Source organism: Micrasema longulum, unplaced genomic scaffold (genome assembly GCF_059751315.1).
Source record: "Micrasema longulum isolate JH-2025_06_02 unplaced genomic scaffold, ASM5975131v1 h1tg000076l, whole genome shotgun sequence".
Classification (NCBI taxonomy): domain Eukaryota; kingdom Metazoa; phylum Arthropoda; class Insecta; order Trichoptera; family Brachycentridae; genus Micrasema; species Micrasema longulum.
Window position 1 is genome coordinate 904,026 of NW_028277283.1, and position 26,873 is coordinate 930,898.

At 31.2% G+C, this 26,873-nt stretch overlaps 1 protein-coding gene across 1 annotated transcript in view; it reads left to right on the forward strand.

The window, feature by feature from the left end:
• LOC148284927 (CD151 antigen-like) overlaps positions 1-26,873 on the forward strand; it is a 486,275-nt gene that overhangs the window by 215,782 nt on the left and 243,620 nt on the right. The window contains exon 3 of the mRNA XM_088233027.1: positions 8,878-8,920. The gene's annotated coding sequence lies outside the window, so the exon portion shown is untranslated. The remainder of the gene's footprint in view (positions 1-8,877; positions 8,921-26,873) is intronic.

A 26,873-nucleotide genomic window follows, 5' to 3' on the forward strand; every position in this document is an offset into this window, starting at 1 on the left:
ATAATTAATAACTATGTATATGTCCACGAGATCGTTGCTCAGATTAACCTTTCAATACCTCACCGTAACTTGCGTACCAATGCTGTCTTTGCTGTGGGAAATTTGAGAAACAACGCCAACGTCGGATTCTACCAAGTCTGAGATTATCTGAGAGAGCTCATCCAACCCCTTTCACAACACGGACTATCTCTTCGTTCTAGTAACGAGAGAACCCTTTTAATACCCTGTCATCGCTCTAATTTTCTTGCCTCCTCTTTCAAAGTAGTAACCGCTTGATTGTGGAATAATCTACCTACTAATATTAGAGACGCCCCCTTCTTTATTTACATTTAAGTCAAGATTGAAATGTCACTATCTAAATATTTAAATTGTTTCTTTATCCTTCTTCTTTCCTTCCCATCCCCTCTTCTCTCTTCATAGTACAGTGTTAATTTTTTAAAATATATTTTTTAATTTTATTAATCTTTGTTTTTAATTTTTGTATAAATTGTAAGATTCAATATGTCCATGTATTTATAATTTTCTCAAACTAAACGGTTTGGGTAGGTAGGAAGAAATTGCCTTAAGGCAATATGCCCGCCCTTATATGTATAAATATTGTATAGTATATATATTGTATATATTGTATATATATATTATATATTGTATATATATTGTATTGATTACACAAACATCACTCTGTCAGATTTAAAATTTACACTAAAAATGTATTATGTAACTTAGTAGACATTATAATAATAAATATGTACATCTCCCATCCCCCCATTATCCTCTCTTCAAGCATTTTTGTCCTTATCCCGCCCAATTTACAGTAACTTAATGTTCTTAAAATAAATATTTAAAAAATCTTTGATTATTGAGTACATGAAAATAACATTTTTATGTGTATAAATTGTATGTATTTATTTGATAAGTAATATATTTTCTTTACTAACTTTGTATACTATGTGGAAATCTGTTATTAGTTCTGAGTTTATACACTATATCTGTTTGTTTACTAAAAATATGTGTGTAGAACTGTTGGAAAAAATATCTTTATAAAGTGTCAAATAAAATAAATAAAATACCAAGGATCCTCAGAACACTTTAAAAAATCTCAGTAAACAGTCGATGTATTCCTACAGCAAAAGCCTATTATGATTGTCAAGAGTACTTTCATATCTTTAGTTTAGAATTCAGAAAGATTTCGGCTGCTTTGATATTCTTGCACAAATTAATATCTAACTGTGCAGATGCCCATGATATCCTTGCTTAGATAAACCTTAATGTACCTCGCCGTTACTTGCGTACCAATCCTGTCTTTGCTGTGGGAAATTATAAAACTAACATCGGATTATTTTCCCTTCTGCCAAGGATCTTAAGAACAGTGAACGAAATCTCACTAAACGGTACTGACGATGTGTTCCTACAGCAAGAGCAGGCATTTAAGGAACAAGCAGTGTTGTCTCTTCTGACTCGCGATGTCACACTTGCCATTTTCGCCTAGATTATGCCATATTTATACCTTTGGTTAATTATACATTTTGTAAATTTAAATAGATTTTAAAACTGTTTGGATTAAGTATTACTCATTAATGCCAATCTATAAGGGCTTACTTGAGCCTGTTGATTGGCTTTAAAAATATAATATAAAAAAAGGCCTTCATTAAGAAGCAAGCGATGTTATCACTCCTGACTTGAGATGACACACTTGCCATGTCTGCCTAGATCATGCCATGACTAAACTAAAACCAAAGTGGTTTATACAGTTGAATTATTCAATGCATAAGCTTTGTGGAATAATAAATTAAATTTATTAAATTTTACGCTGTGTTATGAGACCATTAATATTTATTTTGGAACATTGCTATGTAGTTTCGGAAAGTGCAGATCTTTCCATCTACTACCAACGCTTTAATGTATAACTTCCTACACATTTAGATATGTAAACTAAATCTGAAACTATATAATAGTGCTCCAAAATAAATTCAAGTGGTCTCACAACAAAGTGTTTAGCAAAAAAATGGTTTATATAAACAAATAATTGTAAAATATCTTACCACAAAGTGAAAAATATTTTGATATAAATTTTATATTTGAAGCACTAACATTGTGGTTATTCATTTTACTAAAGAAAATAAAACAACCTTGTTTTAAACCACAATTTTTTTTCTTCCCACCGGTTTCAAAACAAACACGTTTCTTCGTCAAGGTTTACGTAACTAATGAATTCTTTCTTATTTCATTTTTATCATGTTTACTAAATACTCGTTAAGTAAATAAATCAAGTATTTTTTCCCTGGTGATAATTTGATATGATTATTTTCGAAGCTAGACTGGATTAAAAAAATAAATTTTTTAGGTTTTAATTCATCATCATCATCATCAGCCGTCTCTTGTCCAATGTTGAACATAGGCCTCCCCCTTTAGTCTCCATATTTCCCTATCCTGAGCCAACCGCATCCAACCACTTCCTGCAACTCGTCTTATGTCATCAGACCACCTTGTCTGAGGCCTGCCGACACTTCTTCTACCCGTTCTGGGTCGCCATTCCAGGACTTTTTTGGTCCATCTAGAGTCTGTGATTCTGGCTATATGACCAGCCCAGCTCCATTTCTGGTTGGCAGCCCTATGGACCACATCGGCGATCTTTGTTCTCGCTCTAATCCATGTATTGGTTTTTCTGTCTCTCAACGAAATACCCAGCATTCTCCTTTCCATGGCTCTCTGTGTCACTGATAATTTGTGTAAAAATTTTTTCGTGAACACAAAAGTTTCACAGCCATATGTCAGTACAGGGAGAACACAAGCATCAAAAAGTTTCTTCTTTAAGTAATGTGAATACTTCGGAGATTTCAGGATATATGAGAGCTTACCAAAGGCGGCCCATGCTAAACCTCGCCTTCTTTCTATTTCTACCTCTTGATTATCTTTGCCGAATAATAAACGTCGGATTCATGTCCTAAGTATATATAACTATCAATCTTTTCAATTATTTCTCCATTTACTAAGATGTTACATGATTGGTTTGCATCACTCATAACTTTAGTTTTTGAAGCATTCATTTTCAAGCCTATTTTCAGGGATGCTGTATTAACTTCGTTTATCATGTTTTCGAGTTCTTTCTCATCTTTAGCAAATAGGACTATATCATCTGCGAATCTGAGATTGCTAATGAGTTCGCCGTTGATGTTAATACCCTTGTCGTTCCAGTCAAGAGTTTTGAAGACATCTTCCAGAGCTAGTGTAAATAATTTTGGGGATATTGTATCACCCTGTCTTACTCCTCTTCTTATGCGGAACTTTTCGCTTGGTTCATGGAGCTGTACAATAGAGGTGGCATTATTGTATATGTTTTTTAGGAGTTCTGAGTACCTGTGATCCACTCTACAATTATCTAAACCTTTCATTACTGCCCATATCTCTACAGAATCAAAAGCTTTCTCAAAATCAATGAATGCTAGTTGTAGTGACATATTATATTCATTATATTTCTGGATGATATTTTTCAGGGTCTGTATATGATCGTTCGTGCTGTAACCTCTCCTAAATCCTGCCTGTTCTACCGGTTGGTATGCGTCTAGTTTATTAGAGAGTCTATTATTAATTATTTTTGTGAACAGCTTGTACAAGTGAGATAACAAACTAATAGGTCGATAATTTTCCAACTTCCTATGGTCACTTTTTTTGTGAAGGAGAATTATCGTTGCGTTGTTCCATTCTTCTGGTATACGTTCTTCTTCCAGACATTTATTTAATAGAGTCACAACTGCTCGTTGAAGAATTTCTCCCCCAAATTTTATGGTTTCGATAGCTATACCATCAGAGCCAGGGGTTTTTTTGTTTTTCATCTGTCTCATGGCATGTTGGACTTCCCATGTTATATCAGGAATGTCTTCTGATCCGATATTTTTAATTCCAATCTTATTTTGGTTCTCATTCTCAGGTATTTGTGAGGTATAAAGTTTTTCGTAGAACTCTTTTGCTATATTTAGTGTTTCAGATCTATTTCTGCTCTCACTACCATCCTCTTTACACAACGTCGTAATTTGTTTTCTGCCAATGCTAAGTTTTTTCTGTAAAATTTTAGTTCCTCCATTGTCTTTTATAATGTCATTGACCACACTTTCCTTGTACTTTGCCACATCTTTCCTTATGTTTTTACGAACTGTTTTATTCAATATTTTATATTCCGGTGTAATCTGTTTTCCTTCACCTCGCATATCATTTCTCTTCTTAACAAGTGATTTTGTAGCGTCAGTTAATTTGTCATTTTTCGAAACTGATTTAGGAGTTATTGTTTTAACAGATTTGCTTATTGTGTCTGTTATACACCGGTTCATTTCTTCGCATGTACCTGAATAAGGAAAGGGTGACTTTTTTAGTTCTGTTGCGAGGATTGCTTGGTATTCTAGGGTCTTAGAGGAGAGTATCTCGAAGACATTATTATGTTTTGGCTTTTTGATAAGTTTCAGCCTTTCCAATTTGGTATTTATAATAACTGTGCCTCTTACCAATCTATGATCGCTATCCACTGCAAACCTATTTAGCACTGATACATCACTGACAATGTGTTTGTGAGTACAATGGATGTAGTCAATCTCATTTCTCGTCAAGTTGTTGGGACTTTTCCATGTCCATTTATTCTGGGATTTTTTGTTGAAGAATGAGTTCATTGCATAAAATTGGTTTTCTCGTAAGAAATCTACAAGAATATTTCCTCTTTCATTTCTTGTTCCCAATCCGAATTCTCCCACATTAATTTCCAAATCGGATAGTCTTTTACCTATTTTAGCATTAAAGTCCCCTATTAGGCATGTAAAGTTTTAATTATTTTATTCTTATTATGAATCGCTTTTTTCATTTCCAAGATTTCTAAGTTGTCTAATTTTAATATTTTATTTTCAACATGAAGTACTTTTAATCCAGTGTCTTTATTGAAGTTATGATTATTTTCTATCAGATAGTTTGCGAATTCAGAAAAATTATTATTATTTAAGCATCTTAAGTGTTCTTTTACTCTAAAATAAACGTTGCTTCTAGTTTTTCTTTTAAAATAATTTTGATGTTCAAAATTATTTTTAAATCATCATCATCATTCCTTTTCCGCAGCTTATGGTACATATGGCACAGCATTGCTACACCAATTGAGCGTATCTTAATAATGTTTTTACATTAAGATTAGACGATCAATATTACGCTTCAGGTACCAGTCCAGGGACTGTAATATTTCCTCATGTAAAAACATCGTTTTAAATAAATATTTCGTGTAAACTAAGAAATAGAACTCGCGACCTCTGAAACGGTAGGCAAACGTGCTGACTACTACACTACGAGGCTGACAAACAAAAAAATCACCCATTTTTAATCTACCTACTTTACATGTAAAAAGAAATATTACGGTTCTTTCGTTTTTAAGGCCATGCATGTCTGATGCGAAACTTAATATATAAGTAAAACCTTAATCGATAATTAATACATAAGCGTTATTTTAATAAATCAGTTAAGCCACGCCCTTATTTGGTTTTATTCAATAATGAGGAAGTTCAGTGGTTTTTAAAAAAAAAAATACTTGTTAATAGACTGTTAAACTAAGTCATTTTTTTTTTTTAATTTTTACATATCGTATTTTCGGCGCTACGATTTTTTAAAGTTTTGTATTTCTGAAATAACTCCACGTGTGACGTCAGAGGTTCATTTCCGCTTATTCTCATTCAGTTCTTCCTATTGGTTCAGAAGCGACAAGCAGACCGGAAATCTTCCGTAGCTCTCAGATCATAGGTTGATTCACATGAACCAGTGACGTCATTTAAAGTAGTTTTTATCAAAATATTTTTTATTATTTTTTCTGTACATTTTCAAGAAACTTTGACGTACAATTTAATGCTCTAATTTTTACCCCGCGTAAGAAAACATTTTTTGTATACAATTTCCCGTAGGGCTGAAGGTTCTCATTGAGACGATAGTCTCTAGAAAAAAAAATATGTTTGGCATCGCGTACTGTACCTTTTTGAACACGTTTTGTACGTTCCACGCATTGTCGTGTAAAATTTAAAAAAATAATGTTTTTATGGATTTCTTTGTTGCTCAGAGATGTTTTTTTATCAGGGATCGTTAGGCTCCAGTTGCGTCAGTTCATTTAGCGTTATCCAAGATGCACCACGATAAGGCGAATTTAAATTACGCCCCGTTTTTTTTTCCTCTTTTTCATGTTATCTTCTTAACTCACCCGTTCCTGTGATGTAACCGGCACGGCGTTGTAAATTGCGCTTAATGCTTGAATATCACGGCAACTACCGTTTTTGGCGGACGATAAGACGCATCGGACCATAAGACGCACCCCGAAATTTATGTATCAATTTTTTGAAAAAAAAATGTTTTGGACGATAAGACGTATCACCCTAATTTTTGGTTGAATTTTCAGAGTAAAAAAGTATATCTTATGGTCCGGTAATACGAACATTACGAAGATTTTTTTAAATCTTCCAGTAAACCATAACACACCAAAAAAAAATTACATCATATATTTAGGTATATTTAATATTTTTTAATTAAATATCTTATCCATCTGGATCTCCGTAAATGTCAAAATATCGAATACCCAAAACATTAATTATTAATTTGAGATAATAAGTTGTTGTCTTATTAAATCACTAAGCAAGACACACATATAAGTTTAATAATATAAGAAGAGATACTGATTATTAGGCGATCATTTCCCAACCTCAGTTTACACAATGACTCGAGGGAGTTTTTTCACACAGCATTTTAAAGTTTAAAATTGTTTGTTTTCTGGCATACGCTAAATAAATATAAAATCTTAAAAAAAAGAACGACGATTGATAGGTTTCCTTGTATTAAAATCAATTCGGGATTGAATAAAAATATATTATTTACTGTTTGTTGTACCTTAATTTTATTTCAAAATTCAACGAAATTCTTTAAAAATCGTAACAAAGATTATTCCCTATACCTATCATATTATGCCTATTATTCGCCTAGTAAGTAAACGAACGATTTAGCGCACTCCAAAAACGAGTGTCATTATTATTTTACTATCTCGCATTGTGAAATTAATGTGTAAAATAGTTTTCAATTTATTTTTTGTATTATGTAAAAAAACCGTAAATAAAGAAGCTTATTGTACAAATACATGCATTATTAAAGCTTTGTATTTAATACGTATTACTAATTAGAATTTTATGGATGGTAGAAAACACTAAATTACCCTAGAAAAAAAGCGTAACTGGAAAATACAAATTTATTTAAAAACATTTTAATTAGAGACCTCAATTAATGTCTTTATGAGTTTAATTTTAGTTTTTCAATTTATTAGATAAGAAAGCCGTTTAGATTGTTTAGTTATATGATCACAATAAATCAGATCCGTTATGAACGCTTTTGAGAACAAAACGATCTTTGTAGTTTAATCTCTAAGTATAATCTGTGACTCGCAGTACCGAACCTAACTGAACCATTCCTCTTTGCCCTGCCCTTAATACTGACCCCCAACACCATCTGGTCTGATTGGAGATAAAATGGCGGGCTAGCAGAATTACGTACGGACTTTAATACCAACTCTTGGCTCTTGACCTGAGGCCGGAGGTCGTATTTAAGAGGTCTTTTCTATCCGGATTTACAAAGGCCCATTTCATAGTGATCTTCTAAATAGGCTGTCCCGGCTCGCAGATGCTCGTTAACGTTTGAAATATCTGTCACGTAATATTTCAAAATTTCCCTCGTATAATCAAGTATTTGTAAGCCTATCTATTATATATCCTTCCTGATCCCGACAGTTTAGATAAATTTAAAGAAATATAATTGCAGAAAAATCCTCTTTTGAAATATAAACTTTGTATATTTATAAGCAAGGTAAAAAATAATGCAACTCCAATATAAAAAAAAACCTATCTATTTATTTTAGCCTATTGAGATAAGAACCTGCGTGAACCTTGAAAACTAAATACTGGAATATGGAATGTTCGTAATTTGATAGTAAAATTGAACAATCGTTTGATATTAAAAATAATAACATTTTAAATGCGGTATTGATGATTTCGTCATCATTTACACCCGATAGTGCATAAAGCACTGCATTTGAACACCAAATGCAACCTTTCAAAAGCATGTTATTCGAAGATAATGTGATCAATCTTAAGCTTGTGGCGCAAGTCCAGGGACAGTGAAATATTGCAGAGTAAAACACCTTAGAATCATTTTATCACGTGACCCTGCCACAAATTGAATTTGGGACCTCAACCATGGAAGGCGAATGCACCAACCACTGCACTAGGAGTCAAACTTTTCCACACTTGATTTCCTTTTTCAAGAAACAGTCGTCCAAGGGTTTTGTTCTATTTCACAGACAGAACTGTATTCTTCATCCACTTGGACACAGTCCAATGATGAAACAAATAATGAAAAAAAAATATTTAAAAAATGTATAATATTTATGTAATGTGTACATAGATGAATTTCTGACTTAATAATTAATTGTATAAACAATTATATTTTATTTTTAAAATATGCACCATAACATATCAATTCCAGTCCTGAATTACATCACAAAACACGCATACTTGGGTACATTCCTACGAGTACACGTTAATTTGAATTAAACGTAGTCCATTTTCTAGTTTTATTTTTCTAAACGTATTTTTTCACTATCTGATAAAACCATATACATATGTTTTTTTCCCTTTTTTCCACTAGTCGTAAATTAAAGCTTGATAGTAAATGAAAACTTTTGATAAAGCTGGGTTCAAACCTCAGAACCATGATCGGTGAATCCGCGAAACTACCACGAGACCACAACCCGATTGCAATTGTGATTGTATTATGTTTTTTTTTGTAGATACCTATTTTTTAAACATTGCAATGTTTGAATTTTTGTTTCAGATGACTGATTAAGACAGGATCCTTTAGAGTGAGTGTATAACCGGTGAGTTTATAAATTTATTGTTTTAGTTGTTTGACATTGATTGATTAAAACAATAAAATATTTCCTGACAAATAAATTTCAATTGTTTGCCCGAACGTCACAATATACAAGACCAGCAAATAAAGGGCACTGCAAAAACATGATAAAAGAAGAACACAAGAACAAAATATCTTTTCCTCGCTGACAGCCTCCGAACGGGATCACTACTGTTAAGATATGATCAGTTTTTTTACAATTCCGATTAGATAAAATTTACAATCACTAGTTTTAGATATAAAACGTCACATACTAGTTCGGAAGCTGTCTGGTGGAAAAGAGAACTAAAAATCTTGTTGACAAATTAAAACAGGGATAGAAAACATCTCAGAGAAGGGAATATGGAAGTCTAGGCATTTACAGGGCATACAACCTGTCATTGGCTAGTTTAAGTGGCCATTTTACACACATAGTGTAACATTCACCATTTTGCCTATGTTTGAATATCCATATTTCTTCAATTCTTCCATCTGTTGATTTTAGTAAAATTATAAAGCTGAAACTTTTATTGTTGTAAATAGATTAATCTGATTAATCAATTTCATATACTAGACAACGCCCGAAATTAATTATTTAATTTTTTAACTTCTTCTTGGACCAGTTGATTATTGGTTGGTTTATTACAATATTTTCAGTTTGTCCTAATGTTTGTAGACAAAAAACTGGATTTCACCCTTTAGAGAGTCATTGAGACCTGTTGTAATTTGTTAAGGCTGTGATCTGGTCAAAAGCACGCAAAATGAGGAAATCATACGATTTTGCCATTTTAAAACAAATGTTTTTTTTATCGCCCAATAATAAAAAAATAAAAACTCATAAATTAGATAAAAACAGTAATTTTTAAAAGTAATTCTATTAAAAAATATACCTAAAAGTTTTATGTTACTAAAATATAATTACTTTTACACAGGCAGATTACGCCATTTCAAATAAAGACTAAACTTAGGTATCTGGGTTCTCATATAAAGACTTATACCCGTATGCAGAGACAAAACTTAAGGTGAGGAAAGTACATTATATTGTCTTCACCTTCGGGTTATTCTCCGCATTTGAGATTAGAATGTACTTTCCTCACCTTAAGTTTTGTCTCTGCATACGGGTATAAGTATTGAACTAAAATTTTTTGCACTATTTTAAAGATAATAAATTGAACCTGAAAGTGGCGGAAACAAAATTTGAATTTTTTGTTTTTGAAAAGAGATACAAGCATTTTAAATCACATACATTTTTGTGACATTTTCCTTTATTTCTACGTAAAATTATGCCTTTGGTAATACTTTAGTAAAATATATTTATCGAAATATTTTGGTTAAAATCTTTTTTATAGAATTTTTTTCTCTTTTTTTTTTTTAAAAATATATTTTTTGTTGTAATATTCAATTACTAACAATATCTTATTTACGTTTTTATTACCTTCACACCTGCCCTTATCGGTACTTTCCTTCATAACGTTTTGATATCGCCCTTTGTCGGCTGGTCTTACATAATGCAATGTTCAGACACAATTGCTATAAATCGAAAAAACTGAACGATCTAAATATATGTTTAATATTAACGCCCTCAATTAATAATAAATAAATTTTTCATTAAGTGTAGTATGAACATGAAAACCTTGTCGAGTAAAATCAGACTTGCTGCTTATGTCGCATTTGGGTTGTGTCGAGTGTTCGACTTTATTGTGAAATATTAAATAATAATGATATGTTCTTCCAATTCAATTGAACTATTAGAGAAATGTATTTTGTTTGTATAATTTACAGCATTATGTATACAAATTTACGTACCATAATATTGTTAATATAATCCGTTAACAGGTGATTTAAACAGGTAACGTTTTACAGCGATATTTTCATTGTACATGAAGTGGGTATTTTTTCGGGTGCTTGGAAAATCACACAATGAAAATGTTTGGTTTAAATTTCAGTGTTTTACCATATTAATTATCTGAATTATTAAGATTAAGCTTTTTGATTATTAAATAGTCAACAAGTGAGAGCTTTAAAAACGTTATTTACTTGAAATTAATGAGTATTTGTCCTTAATATTATACTTGGATTATTTACATGATAAAACTCGATTGAAGATATTAAATTCCGATTGGTTGCGCATTTAAATGACTCGAGAAATAAACATGATTATTTACATACAGTGGAGTAGAATTTAATTGCGTGTTGTGCAATAAACTGCGGACTTTATTCGAGTAATTTCATCGCGCTTCGATGATTTTCATAAACATATATTTATTAATAAGATGATCAAAGTAAGATTACTAATCCTCATCAATTTGTTTGTATAAAACGAATATTAAAGATAAGAAGATTAGTCAGAGTTTTAAAAATACGCGAATGTTAATAAAAGGGTTGTTGTTAGCATATTTAATAATATATGTACCTTCTCTAGCCACATTCAAGAAACGCTCAAAACATTATGATGTATCCCCAGAATCCTGAACTACTTGAGTTTTACTGCTTTTTTTTTCTTTTTCTTAAATATGTATTTTTATCCCTTTTTTTCTTTCCTTGGTTCTTCTTTCTCTCTCCTTCCAAAGACAATATCTGATCCCACATTTCTCACCATTTAACACTATAACATAATGTTGTTTTTTATTTTTATTACAGTTAGTATGTGCAAGCCTTATCTTCCAATTTCAATTCAGTGGTTATTTTTAATTAATTATGTTTTATTTTAATTTAACTTATCTTTTGGTATATATTGATATTTCTTTTTAGTACAAAATTTTGACCAATCTCTTCTTTTTGACCAATCTGTTTTTTTGTTGGCTGGAAGATGGTGCTTACTCTTAGTACTTGAAGTTTTAAATAAAAAAAAAAATATATAAACTTTACAAACGTTAAGTATTTCTACAACTAGAAGCCAAATTTATTACATAATAATGTCAAAGTGCTTAAACTATAGAAATATGTTATTCCTTGTTACACAATGCCTCATGAATTCTGAACAGTTGTAATTTAAAAAAAAAAATGGTAAAAAAATTAAAATCAACTTTTTTATTTCTGAAGAAGCCAGTGAAGAAGTTCAATGCTACGGGAAATTGGATATAAACTATATTTTCTTACACGCCGCGCCGTGAAAATTAGAGCATTTAATTGTACCTACGAGTACGTCGAAATTTCAAATATATGAAACAAATTAAAAAATACGTTTTGATAAAAATGAACTACTAACGTCATAGGTTCTGGTAAACCGCTGTTTAGAATAGCCAATACATTATGTGTTGTGTCAGCTCAAGTCGCCGACGACAACTCGTGACGTCATGGGTGGAGTACAAAACTTAAAAAAATCATAGCGATGATAGTATATTACACAAAAATTAAAATAAAATGGACGTTATTTGATAGTCTTTTAACAAATGAAAAAAATATTAAAAACCATTGATCTTTCTTATTGTCATCGTCAACAATAGTTTTTTTTCTCACAAAGGAGAGATATATTTTCATATTTTATATTTTAAAATAGAAACTAAATTATTTGTATGTTATAATATAATCATACTCTACACTGCGAGGTGGACTTGCCTCCACTGGATTTCCCTTTTCAGGATTTTTACCTGAGCGTAGCCATCGAGTCGAAAACACGTCCTATTTCACATTCAGACCTTTCTTTTACCGCCTGAACTTGGTTAAATCAACGAAGAAGTTAAGTGCTTTTTTTATTTGTTATTATACATAATCATATTATCAGCGTTATGATTTTTAAAAGTTTTGTAATTTTGAAATAACTCCACGTGTGACGCATGACGTCACAAGTTTTCTTCGATGAGTTCTGCTGATTGGTGAATTGACTTGAATTGGTAAACCAAAAATCTATCACAACACTCTGTCATTGATTAATTCAGAATAACTAGTGGCATCGTTCATTTTATTTTAATTCTTTTTCTTTATGGACGAGTATTTTCAAGAATTTACGCCGTACAATTCCTGTACAAGTCCCGTAGCACTGAACTTTCTCTTGTAGGTACGTAGTATCTACATAAGTACGTACTTAAAAAGTGTAAACCTTTAATGCATTTTCCTTCTCATCGAGAGAGCTCATCCAACCTCTTTCACAACACGGACTATCTCTTCGTTCTAGTATAGTAACGAAAGAACCCTTTTAATACCCTGTCATCGCTCTAATTTTCTTGTCTCCTCTTTCACAGTAGTAGCCGCTCGATTGTGGAATAATCTACCCACTAATGTTAGAGACGCCCCTTCTTTATTTACATTTAAGTCAAGATTGAAATGTCACTATCAAAATATTTAAATTGTTCCTTTATCCTCCTTCTTTCCTTCCCATCCCCTCTCCCCTCTTCATAGTATAGTGTCAATTTCTTTTTAAATATATTTATTTTTGTTAATCTTTCCTTTTAATTTTTGTATAAAATTGTAAGATTCAACATGTCCGTGTATTTATAGTTTTCTCAAACTGAACGGTTTAAGGTAGGTTGGAAGAAATTGCATTGAGGCAATATGCCCGCCCTTATATGTATATATATTGTATATGTATATAAAGTGTCAAATAAATAAATAAGACCTAATTATTTAAGACGTAAGACGGATAAACTTGCCTTCATGTAAACGATGTTCGAGTACAGTTGGTATTCCAATGTATCGTCCTTTATGAATGAATGGGAAGATAGTGGTGATAAATAGAAATCTACAATATTTTAAGTATGTTCAAATTGTTGTATAAATTCTTTTCCCTCGGAAATTCTCGATCTCCCTTGAGATGTCTGTATATTTGAAAATATTCTCAATCTCTTCTGGATTGACGTAGACAACGAGATTTAAAGTCGGTTGGAAATATTTCTCGGAATGTAATTTACGAGAAAAATGGCTCAACCCGAAGAAATCGGCTTATCGCAACGTGCTCACAAATTCTGATCGGATATCCGAATCAGCAGACAATTGCAACATGGCGCGTGGCGTTGCATTGTCGCAAGAACCGGGACCCGGAAACGCTATTTATTTGTCGTTAGCTGCTCAGAAATACTGACGTTAATCGTTTTCCAATTCGAGTGGGTACAATAAGGTTAATCGGAAACATTACATTTTAATACTACTAATAGTTTAAAGTTAAATACGACAAGAAATGATATGTCGAAATTTAATCATTTTTCACGAAAGAAATTTTTATTTTATTTTAAAAACATATAAATAATTGAATATAATACATCGAAGGCGGTTATAGAAAAACACATTTAGGGACATGAAGATAAGTATATTTATTTACAGACGCATTTAAACGTTAAAGTTTAATATTATTTACAAAAAGGCAGAATAAAAATAAATGTATCTTATAAATTAACTAATGAATGTAAAAAATAAAACAAATGCATGACTCACTTACTTGTTGAATTCTAAGCTATTATGAGTATTAAAAGGTATTAAAAATGACATATTATACAGAGTACAAGGTAAATTGCATGAATAGTATTAAGAACTACATAAGTTTTTAATTTCTACGGCAAGTTTTTAACAAAATATTAATGGTCATTTCAGCCGTCAGATGGCGTTCAATTTTTTTTAAACTCTGCTGAAATGACATAAAATACAACCAAAATTTTTTTTTTTAATGTATATTTCAATGTAAAATGGTTTAACGTAAATATTTTTTTAAAGCGATTATTAAGGGCAGATTTTTACAAATAATTGAAGAAAAATGCCATAAAATGTATGTTATTTAAAACGCTTATATTTTTATTAATAACTGAAATTTAATAAATATTTTTAGGCAAATTTTCTTTTGCCTTGAAAAATATTGTTTTTACCTAATACACGTTCACGTCATTTTTTTAAATCTTCGATTAAAAAAAAAAAAGGCTATGTTTTATTATGTCCAAATGCTTGCAGACTGGCTGGATTTCCTTCCTAGGGAGTTGTTCATTTTAAAATTTATTTCAACAGAGAGGGAAAACATTTTTGAGAAGGGAAGGTCATAAGCCCTGTAAATGCCTAGACTTCCATATTCCCATATATACAATTTAACCGTGTTTTTGAAAACAAATGTTTTATATTTATTTTTCTGCATGTAAATTAATTTTAGTTAATTTTCTTACTTCTTACATGTTTTTATTTTTTCTTTTCTTTTCTTTATAAACAATTAGTTTCTTATCTTTAACTTTATTTTATTTATTTAACTCAATCTTTATTCTTATCTTTAACTAAATCTTTATTATTAGTCAAATTGATTTAATTAAGCCACACACTTATTTTATATAATTTATGAAAGATGATGACGTTTTTTTGTTGAGAATATGTATAAAGAATTACCAATGCTTACTTACAAATTGTATGTATTTTCTGTATTCTTGTTGAACTTCCAAATAAAACAGTAAAATAAAAATAAAAATTGTTGAATTAATAAATAAAAATGACATTAAATGAAAATATTGATAATATAACATGAATGAAATTAGTTGATAATGCACTTTTTTTGTTTTTCCGATGTCAAAGGTCCAACAATATTGATAGAGATATGACTGTTTTGAATTTATTTACATAATTGTCAAGCGATATGTAATGATTTGTTTGATGTATGAAACCGAAATACACTTGTACGGAAATGTCGCGGTTATTCAGAGAAACATTGTTGAAAAGTTTTGTAATTACTCACTCGGGCTGTGACTAAGATATATTATCGTAGCCGTAGGGAACTGAACTAGAGTGTGAATAGAACTAGGAACTGATAAAACAATACGAGTATAGAGTTATTTTAATTGCGACGGATAATTCGTCTATAATATGTGAAAATATCTCGATCTCTGCATGTCTGTGAAATCACTTTATTTTAAGTAAAGATTGCATCTGTGTCTTATACTCGTGTACAGGAATTTGAGCTATAATATCGTGGTATCAACGCTAAACCTAATTAACCGAGGCGCAAAGAGGCCCGTGGGGCCGATAAAACGATAGACTCTCATCACATGCTTAAAGTACTCAAGTTTTCGTTTCTTAATTGTCTTTTGTACCTCTTGAAGTGGCTCGGGAGAGTGTCCACATTTCGACGCCGTAAAAAAATACTGAGAAGACGTAACATCGCACAATGCGCATTTGGAGGTGTAAATTAAAGTCACTACTGCGAAAGAGGTCAAGCATCCCCAAAAAGCAGTTCTGTGCCATCTCTACTCTGACTTTGATCTCTTGTGAGTGATCCCATTCGTCATTCAGCCAGCATCCTAAATATTTTTATTGATGGACTTGCTTAATAAACTGCGCTCGAATTTTCAAAGACATTGTGAAAGTTTGTGGCTTTTTCCGAATTACGTTTGGTATTGGAAATATTTATTTCCAGCCCTTAATTCAAACTAGCCGTGTGTATTTTGTCCAATAAGAGCTGCAGGTTTTCCATACTATCTGCTAGAGATACAGTATCATCCGCGTATTGGATATTATTTATGATTTGACAATTTATGCTAATGTCGTCGGTAACTTGGTGCATCTCTAAAAATGGCTTCAGAGTACATATTAAAAAGGAAAACAGACAGAAGGCATCCTTGCCGCATCATGTAGTTTCGCCAAATAAGGCCGAAATATCATCATTGATGGTCTTCCAGGACGGCGGGAACCCGAAATGTAAGGAAGAGAAAGCTTGTGTTAATGCTCTCCTGAGACATCCGCAGCTCGCGTCTAGGCTAGGTCCACCGCCGCATCCTCAAAACGCTCGTTATATGTGGCTGTTGCTGCTGATTTATTTTATATGATTACTTATCATTTTAATCCTTTTTATAAGTATTATGAAAAAGCTGCAGTACATCACAAAAACGATACCTTACAATCTAGAAGAATCATCAAAGATACTATTTTCCTTTACAAAATATGCAATAACAATTTACGAGTAGATTGCCCTCGACTGCTTGAGAAAATTAACTAATTAACAATTCAGCTGCAATAATTATTTTATGTTGGTATTTCAAGCACGAATAATAATAAGAATGCACCTTTGCACAGAATTTTAAATAATTTTAACATTTTTTTTGCTGAAATAGAGATATATTTCCTCACTTTTAACAAATTTAAAGAAAAAGTGCCTACCTAATATTTTATTGTTTGTACACTTTAATATTCTGATTATTTTCTCTTGTTTGAAAGATGAAAGAAGGGAGGGCTGATAACTCCGTATTACTCCGTACGGATCCGCCGGCGAAAGGATTTTTAAGTCCGAGTAAACAAAAAACCTTTTTCTTTTATTTTTTATGTGATTTCATTATTACTGTAATATTTTATTTATTTTTTACGTGTGGAATGATGCGGAGTGGCTATTTCAATGTACGATTTTTTCTTCTTTTTTTGACAATAGTATTTAGTAATGTATAGAAAACTGTAATTGGCCTATAATTTTGTTTTATTTGTAAATATTTATTTTTTGTTGTAATGGCTGTTGTTTTCTTTTAATAAATAAATAATTTTTATTTCAAGATTAATGTTTCAGTATGGTAAAATTTATGATATTCAGGTGGGATTGTACCCAATAGCGTAATCCGTTAGGCAAAACATATGAGCGAATGTGTGTATTTTGAATCTTCAATGTCTGCCCAATTTCTCTAAAACTAAATATTTTTTTAAGAGAAATCTTTTTTTTTTAACTTGAAAATACCTCCTTAGTACCTTATAGTAAATGTTAATCATTACATGTATTTATTATGTACACACGCATACACATGCTTTTAACAAAAACGCGTGCCCCTTAAAAGCCTATAGACTTAGTAGGTAACTAAAATGAGGAAGTGTAGTCCTACGGAAAATTCGATAAAAAATGTTTTCTTGCACGCGGTAAAAATTAGAGCATTTTATTGTACGGCGAAGTTTCTCAAAAATGTTGCAAAAATAATAAAAATGAACTACTTCACAAGTTTTTCCGAATAAACCGATGATAGAGTGTTGTAATCGATTTCCGTTTTCCGGGAAGCCAACTCACCAATTAGTAGAACTTTCCGACGAGAACTTGTTACGTCACGTAAATAGTAATTTCATAATTTAGTTTGGTAGTCTGTTAACAAATAAAAACGACTAAACTTCATTCTATTATGTAAAATAATACACCGTTCGGCAGATAGTTTCCCCCAAATAATACCTAACGGTATATTTTTCGAGACTAATTTTCTTCAGGATAAATAATATAATAATACCATTCGATAATTTCATTATTTTTTTTTTGTTGAACGCCGAGTTTACTTTCCTTTGGGAGATTCAGCAACTTTTAGAAAAATCTCAGCGTAATTGAGGGAAGATAAGTTGATTGGCCATTGTAATATATAACATCGGTATGTTGGTATCTCTTATATTTATAATTTGTGCTAAAGGACGAGTATTCAAGGAAAACAATTTCCTCGACATGATACACAAGTGTTTAGTAAAACGGAAAATGATAGATTGTAACGTTCTATTGTGAGGAGTGTGAAAAATGACCAAATTTAAAAAAAAAAGAATGTCAACACTCAATGTATCAATAGATTTCAAAGATTTACAAAAAGTGGAAACTTCATAATATAGAAAAATTAAATAGTGCATTTATTGGTTGACAGCTACGCTCTGTGCATTGTTGTGAGACAACGTTTGTTTCGCTTGTCACGGGCGGTCTTTGCTTTTCTAAAATGCACAGTTTGACGTGGTATTGCCATGCTTGAATTTTAATGTACTAAAAAATATTATTTGGACCCGTGCTTAATTACGCGCTGCTTAAATGGGGCAGAATGAAATATGATCGTTACAAGATCAAACGGGGTAAATGAGTATTTACAAAGGCAATTACTTCGAAATATAATGTTGTAAGGATGTCTGTAATAAACTAGTTTTATATTTATATTTGTTGATTTGCAGTGTGGGTGATTGAAATTTATTGCAACAGAGAGGGAAAAGATTTTTGCGAGGGAAATATGGAAGTCTAGGCATTTAAAGGAATTATTACCTTTCACTGGCTGGTTTAAATGGCCACTTTAAACAATGTGTAACACACACCATGCTGACTATGTTGAACATCCACATTTCCTTAAATCTTCCATCTGTTGACTTTTGTGAAGTAAAAGGGCTGGAACCTTTATCGATGTGTATGAGATTCGTCTGTCTGAATTAACCTACGTAGCAGGCAGCGCCTGAAAATAATTTTGGATTTTAATACTTTTTTTTATACTATTTAGTATAATTCACAATTTCTGTAAATACCTAGACATCCACAATCCCTTCTCAAAAATACATTCCTTTTCTTTCGCAATAAATTTAAATCCTCATATAACTCTTTCTTTATCTCACTGGGAGTGAAATACGGCATACATATGGATATTCTTAAAATATTTTTGGTCAATTAAATGGGTACAAATTTTGAAATCTGTCGGTACCTTGTTCATTTCCGTGGTTATAAATTCATATACGAGAAACGCACGAAGAACATTTTTTTCCACCCGAACTCCAAGGAGTTAGCATCGAGCCAGACTCTCCGACTTGCAACCCGACAGCAGCTGATTTCCCTAAAGCCGAGGAAACTATAACTAAAATGAGATATTACTTTAATATCGCACAACCCGGTTTTCATTTTAAAGATTAATAGTAATACTTTAGTCCTCAGCTCTGACAAATTTATTTACACATATTTTAACAGAATAAAATTTACAAGTAATAATTAATCAATTGGATGTACCTAACTTCAAGCCTATTTAAAAAAAAAAAAAAATTAAGCGCCCCTGAGGTTTGACATTACAAAAATTGCGCTTTATAAGTTATCTTTAATGATAAAATAAACAAAAAGGTTTTAAAAACAAATTACAACAGGGATGGAGAATACCTTACAGAAAGGAATATGGAAGTCTAGGTATTTATCCAGTCTTTTGTCTACGAACATTTGGACAAACTCAAATATTGTAATGAAACCAACTAGTCCAAGAAGAAGTTTAAATTTTGAACAATTGTTTTCAGGCGTTGCCTAGTATGTGAAATAATTCAGTCATATGAATCACTTCACAACAATAAAGGGTTCAGCTCTTTAACTTCATTAAAATCAACAAATGGAAGAATTGAAGAAATATGGATGTTCAAACATGGGCAAAATGATAAATGTTACACAGTGTGTAAAGTGGCCACTTTAACCAGCAAATGACAGGTCATAAGCCCTATAAATGCCTAGACTTCCATATTCCCTTCTTCAAGGTATTCTCCATCCCTGTTGTAATTTGTTAATCTTAATGGCTCCTGAGGTAAAATCTTTTTTTTAAATCAATTTTTCAAAATGAAGAGAACAAGAGGCAATAACAAAAAAATGTAAAACAATAATGTATTCTCCTTCATTATTGAGAAACAAATTAGTCTACAATAAATTAAAGCATCTTTACGGTACACTGTGCAAATATCACGAGCAACTTTGTCAACTTTATTTTCTCGATTGAACGCGAACAGAACGAAGTGTCGAAATTGCTCACTTTCATCTACTTGACATTCCATTTGAAAAGCTTTTAATCAAATAAAATAATATATGTAACGTAAAAGGAAACACATTAACCTTTACAATTTTTTTAAACTTTTAGCGCTCATTTTTAAATTTGGAAACAACGTACACAACTTATGTTAACACCCAATAATAATAAATTCACAACTAAAGTAATAATATTCGGCCATAAAGCTCAGAGTTACAAGTTCTTTTTGTTATTTTAAATTAGAATTTAGAACCCTTTGATGAAAGATAATATAGAATCAAATCGACCAATCGCAGTCCCAGTTCATTGGGTTTTGGGTCCCTAGGATATTATATTTATAATTTTATGACATCGACAAGGGACTAAGCATGGCAATTCTGTATATGACAGATTGTATTAACAATTTATAATGTCCGCGGGCGACTCAATAACCAATAACCAACAGCCAATAACCAATAACCCATAACCAAACCATAAACCGATCACTAATTATATTGGAACTTGATAAATATTTGAATTGCGTTTAATTTATTTTCTGATTACATAAGTACTTTAGTATTATTCTCCAATCAGTTATTCATATAGAAATATATATATTCTGTCGGTTTCGTGATGTAATGATCAGCGCGTTCACTTACCATGCGAGAGGTCTCGGGTTCGATTCCCGACATTGTTGGGATGAAATATTTATTTAAAAGGGTGTTTTTACATAATAATATTTCATAGTCTCTCAAAAATGATCAAGATACGCTGCGATTGGTGTACCAATGCAGTGCCTTATTCACTATTCGGTGTGGAAAAGGAATTTATTTATTTATTTATTAATATACACGGCACGCAGTGTCTTTTACCTTAAAAAAATACATATTAAAAATAATATAAACATTTCAATATAATGTGAAAAAATTTAAATTAAATACAAAAGTATTATTTTACATAAATACTATATATATATAACATAGCAGTTTTGTAAAAAGAACATATTTAGATATAAGAAAAATAATTAAATAATGTGTGCAGATAAAATTTTAAAAGGAAAAAAAAAAATGTATATTTTTCTTTAAAAGGTACAAAATATAAGTACATTAAATACAATAAAATTATTTTGTCTCAAAAAAAAAAAAAGAAAAAATAGTTATAATAATAACAATTAAAGTAATTTTAAAAATAAGTATACACGTAAATATGGTACACAAAAGTACCCATACAAAAATAACCATAGAAAGCACTATAATAAAAAAAATGTATATTACCGTTCATCATTTTTGAAATGATTAAAAACAGTTGATTTATATAAGCTATACTTTAAGTGGAAAATATCAGCAACGTCGGAATAGTTATTGCCGAGTACATGGAGTCGATTCAGAATAGCATTATACGAATGATGATGATATGTATTTTATTTTTTGTACTCTGTTTTTAAGTAACATAAGACAGTAAAATAATGCGTTAAAAATATTCACTATTTTGTAATAATTTTCAGCGACCAAGTAATATTTATTCGATTACTATTTCTACTACTGCCATAACGTCATTACCCCGTAGATGTAGGCTGATAGAATGGACCGCCACTCACGTTTATCCGGGCATACATTCCTTGCTTCTCCCACATTCATACATCCAATTATACATGCTCTTCGGTTCTGCCTGCTTTCGACATGACCAGATTTTGATTAATCTGATTATGCCACATCTTTCTTGGTCGTCCTCGTTTCACGTTACCGTTCGTTTTCGCCATATATACTTGTTTTACTATTCTTTCATGACCAAACCATCTAAGAGGGCCTTTCATAATCTTATCGATTATTCTCAACTCTGATTTACACTCTCACCTGATTTCATAATTCGTAACCCTGTGATTCATTGATTTCCTACACATTCGTCTAAGAAATCGCATTTCAACCGCGTTCACTCAGCTTTCATCCTTCATCTGCCAGTTCCATGTTTCACTTCCATACAAAAGTGTTGGGACTAAAACTCCGTTGTGATCAGCCAGTTTAGCTTCGATTGACATATTTTTACTAGCAATTACTGAGCTTAGTGCGCCGTTCATTCTGCTGCTCGCATTCACTCTCCTCTCTAGATCTTTTTCTACTCTTAAAAACATGCTTCCCGGATACACAAAATCTTCTACTTGTTTAAGACATTCGTTATTTACATTTATTATGTAGTCAGTAACCTCACTTCCCCTTTCAAATACCATCACCTTTGACTTACTATATAATCAATTATAATAAATGTTTGTAAATATGTATATAACACAGTAATAAATTGCCATCCCGACCGAGGACACTTTACATTCATCGTAATCATCGATTCCCGATTCGCAATCAATGGTGCATAGGGCACCGCATTTCTAATTAAATTATATTTCTTTTACATGGAAGCTTAGGTGATCACTCTTACGCTTTGGGTGCAATTCGGTGCAATCTATTCACTATATATTCTTAAATTCGATCATATTTAGAAATGGAATAAATACTCTTATAATTAATAATCATGATCGTCTAGAATACTTTTATATTTTACATCGGGAGGATCTTGGCTGGTGCACAAAATAATATCTTACTATTGAGATGCCTTAATGTACCTCCCCGTAACTTGCGTACCAATGCGCAATGCTGTCTTTGTTGTGGGAAAAAATTTACCCACCGTCGGGTTCTTTTCCCCTCTACCAAGGATCCATAGAACAGTTAACAAAATCTCACTAAACAGTAGGTACTGTCGACGTGTTCCTACAGCAAAGGCATGCATTCAAGAAGCAAGCGGTGTTATCACTCCTGACTTGAGATGACACACTTGCCATGTCTGCCTAGATCATGTCATGACTATACCTATTGTACATTTAAGTAGATTCTAAGATTGTGCTGTTTAAGTTAATTTAATGCATTATACTCGTATATTATTAATGCCAATCTATTTGTGCTTTCATAAGCCCGTAAATACAGAAGTAATGAAACATTCAAGTTTAGACATATCTTTTAAAACACTAAGGTAAAATTGAAGATAGATGATGCTTCATTCAACGCCAGGTTCAAATTATATTCTAAAAATGAGCATTGTCAATTTTAGAATATAATTTGCAAAAACCGTAGTAAAGTTAAAAAGACTAACGGTTTATACCAGTTTACCGTGAATTCAAACTGTATGTGGCTCCCTTTTACGCTGCCTCGCATTTACTTGCCGCTGCGCGTAAAATATTAATTCCTACCAAATACCGGTCAAGAGCAGAAACCTCAACGAGTGGAACACAAGACAGGTGGTCAATGCTACATTTAGTGTATACTCATATATATGAATGCTTTAAAACCAATAATTTTCATTGCCCTACAGTATGAGGTGGACTGATCTCCATTCGATTTTATTTTACTGAATTTAAAAAAAATATAAATATATTAAACGCCCATAGGGCTTTTACAATACAAATTTGCTTATATAATACATAATAAAGTTTAAAAACAAAAATATGTAGCAGTTATACGAATACAAAGGTTAAAAAGTTAAGTTGAAAAAAACATGTTTAAGAAGTTATGGTAGAAGTAACGAGGAACTTCAGCCGTACGGGAAATTGGATACAAAAAATGTTTTCTTACGCGGGGTAAAAATAAGAGCATTAAGTTGTATGTCAAAGTTTCTTGAAAATGTACAGAAAAAATAATAAAAAATATTTTGATAAAAACGCACTACTTTGAATGACGTCACTGGTTCATGTGAATCAACCTATGATCTGAGAGCTATGGAAGATTTCCGGTCTGCTTATCGCTTCTGGACCAATAGGAAGAACTGAATGAGAATAAGCGGAAATGAACCTCTGACGTTACACGCGGAGTTATTTCAGAAATACAAACTTTTAAAAATCGTAGCGCCGATAATACGATATATAAAAATTAAAAAAAAAAATTTTTGACTTAGTTTAACAGTCTATTAACAAACATTTTTTTTTTAAAAACCACTGAACTTCCTCATTCAAAAGTTCGTAATTTACTTGTTACAGTGTGTAATTTAATATATCTAAAAGAGTAAAAAAATAAATAAATGCATATACACATATTTATATAAACAAATATTTAAAAGTTGTTTCATCAATATAATTATTTAGTAGCAAGCATTACATTGTACTTAACATAATTTTTGATTTAATTAAAGCAGGCAAAGTATTAAATATATCAAAAAGGCGGTTAAATTTATTGGCATTTAGGTGAATTAAACTAATGGAGAGAACTGAGCATAATTTGTTTGGAATGATTCAGTATGGAAAGTACATCTAAGCCTAGTGGTCTTAAAAGGAATCCTAAAATTTATTTCATTTACCAAGCATGGACAATCTATAAGATTATTCACAATATTATTTAGTATGACAACATCAGCTACTATGCGTCTAGTTGAAATCAGCTACTATGTAATCCGATGAGTAAAAAATTTTTTTTGGGGTTCTGGTTCTATTTTACACAGAACCGTCGCTCATCATTAACTCATCCACCCGGATATGAAGTAAATAATACTTTAAAATTAGAAAACCAATTTTTTTTTCAAATGTATCCTTAATGGAGTATAAAATTCAAAATTAGTTTGCCCGAATAACACAATCTATTTTGCCTCTACTCGCCTACATTTTTCAGTGTTTGTAGTCTTTTAAACCATTTATTCATTTCATCTTGCCTATTGGTTTAATATATAAGATTTACTCATTTATTAATTATTATTACTTCACGGTCCTGTCTTAATTTACTCCGCAACCAGAAAATTTATGCAAACCTTATGATTTAAGCTTTCCTAAATCAACACCGGTAGTTTCCTAGTGTCTGGTCATTTTCATTGAATTATTCAATCCTGTAAAATCCTTTTCTGTACAAGCAAGATAACTATTAATTAGCCATCGTCGCAATTGCACTAATTAATGCAGAACCCTACAGACTTTACAGACTAACGCACTGAATGCTTGTGTTATCTGAATAGACATATGATATTCTACATATTACTATGCTTCATATAATATATCTTTGAACGGTAAGAACAAAGACACCGCTTGTTTCATAACAAGTGTAATATGGAGTGAATATTCTCTTTGAAAGGGGAATATTATGTAGGTCTAGGTGTTTATGGAGCTTATGACCTGCTCTTGGTGAGTTGACGAGAAGTGATGTAAAATAGTATTGATAAATATTACACCTATATTTTTTTTTTAATATGCCCCATTTTACAGTAAGGATAAATGTATGGATCAATTTAACATCTTCTATTAATTTCACAAAAAACATAATTAATCCTTCCTTTACTGTGCCAAAAAAATTCTCGCGTTCCGGTGCTGTGTAATCTTTACACATGCAAAATACCACCCAGCACCGAAATTCAGTAAAAAAATCTAAAAATAGTAATATTTTGACTTTTCCGCTTTTTGCTGTATGCTCACGATATATTTAATGTTTATTTATTTATTCATTTAAAATTACATGTGTATATGTATTTACCAACATATTATGGCTTTTTAGGTTGAGCCAGTGTTCAAACATAACAATTAACAACAAATTAAAATAAGTAATAATTAAATATGATACAATATAAACATTTTTTTAAATATTGCAAACATCTGAAATACTTTGATAAAAATAATTATAAAAGATACAATATTAAAAATAAAATTTCAAATAACATTAAAAACTTATAAAACTAGTAGATTATAAATAATACCCATAAAGTTACAAATATAAACCAATATACAAAATAATAATATTTATCACTAACTGCACTCATAATATACTCATATAACCATGTATACAAACCCTCGTACAAACATTTAAATAACTGAGCTAACAATTTTAAGGCAAACCCCGACTAGCGAAATTCCTTAAAATAATATTATTTTAATTGAAATGATCGTCTGTTGAATAATTTCTCTTCTTTCAAAGTAGACCGCCCATCTGGGTACAGCGTCGTGATGATTGGTCAGCCAGAGGCAAAACAACTAATAATAATTGAGGTAATTAGTCAAAATATGCACCAGCTTTTCGCTCAGTATGCAATTTGCCGGTTCAAAAGCCTCATATAACCACCTGCATGCGCATTATTGGAAAATATCACTATCGGCGATCGCGAAACGCAATAATATTAAGAGAAAACAGATATCGCGATAAACCGAAGGGTTTATTCAAATAATGTTTCGATAAAATTCTTGAATACTTGAAACGTAATATCTAATAATTTTTTATTACGAAGTAAAGTCATTATTTATTAAGTATTTATGAAACTACTTAAATTATATTATCGAATAAGAAAAGAGGCCGCTGGTAGAAATGAATTTCTTAATCTGTAATTCTGTGATATAATTAATGTTTTATTAAAAAGGTGAAGCAAAAAATTACATTATAATCGTTGATTAATTTTTAAATATACGACCTAAGCCAATTACAACAGTTGTACGAAGAAGCATATGTACAAGAAACTAAAAAAAAGCACTAAAAACAATGTATCAAAGACATACAAGGGCAATAAAATAATGGTAAACAATATATTGAAAAA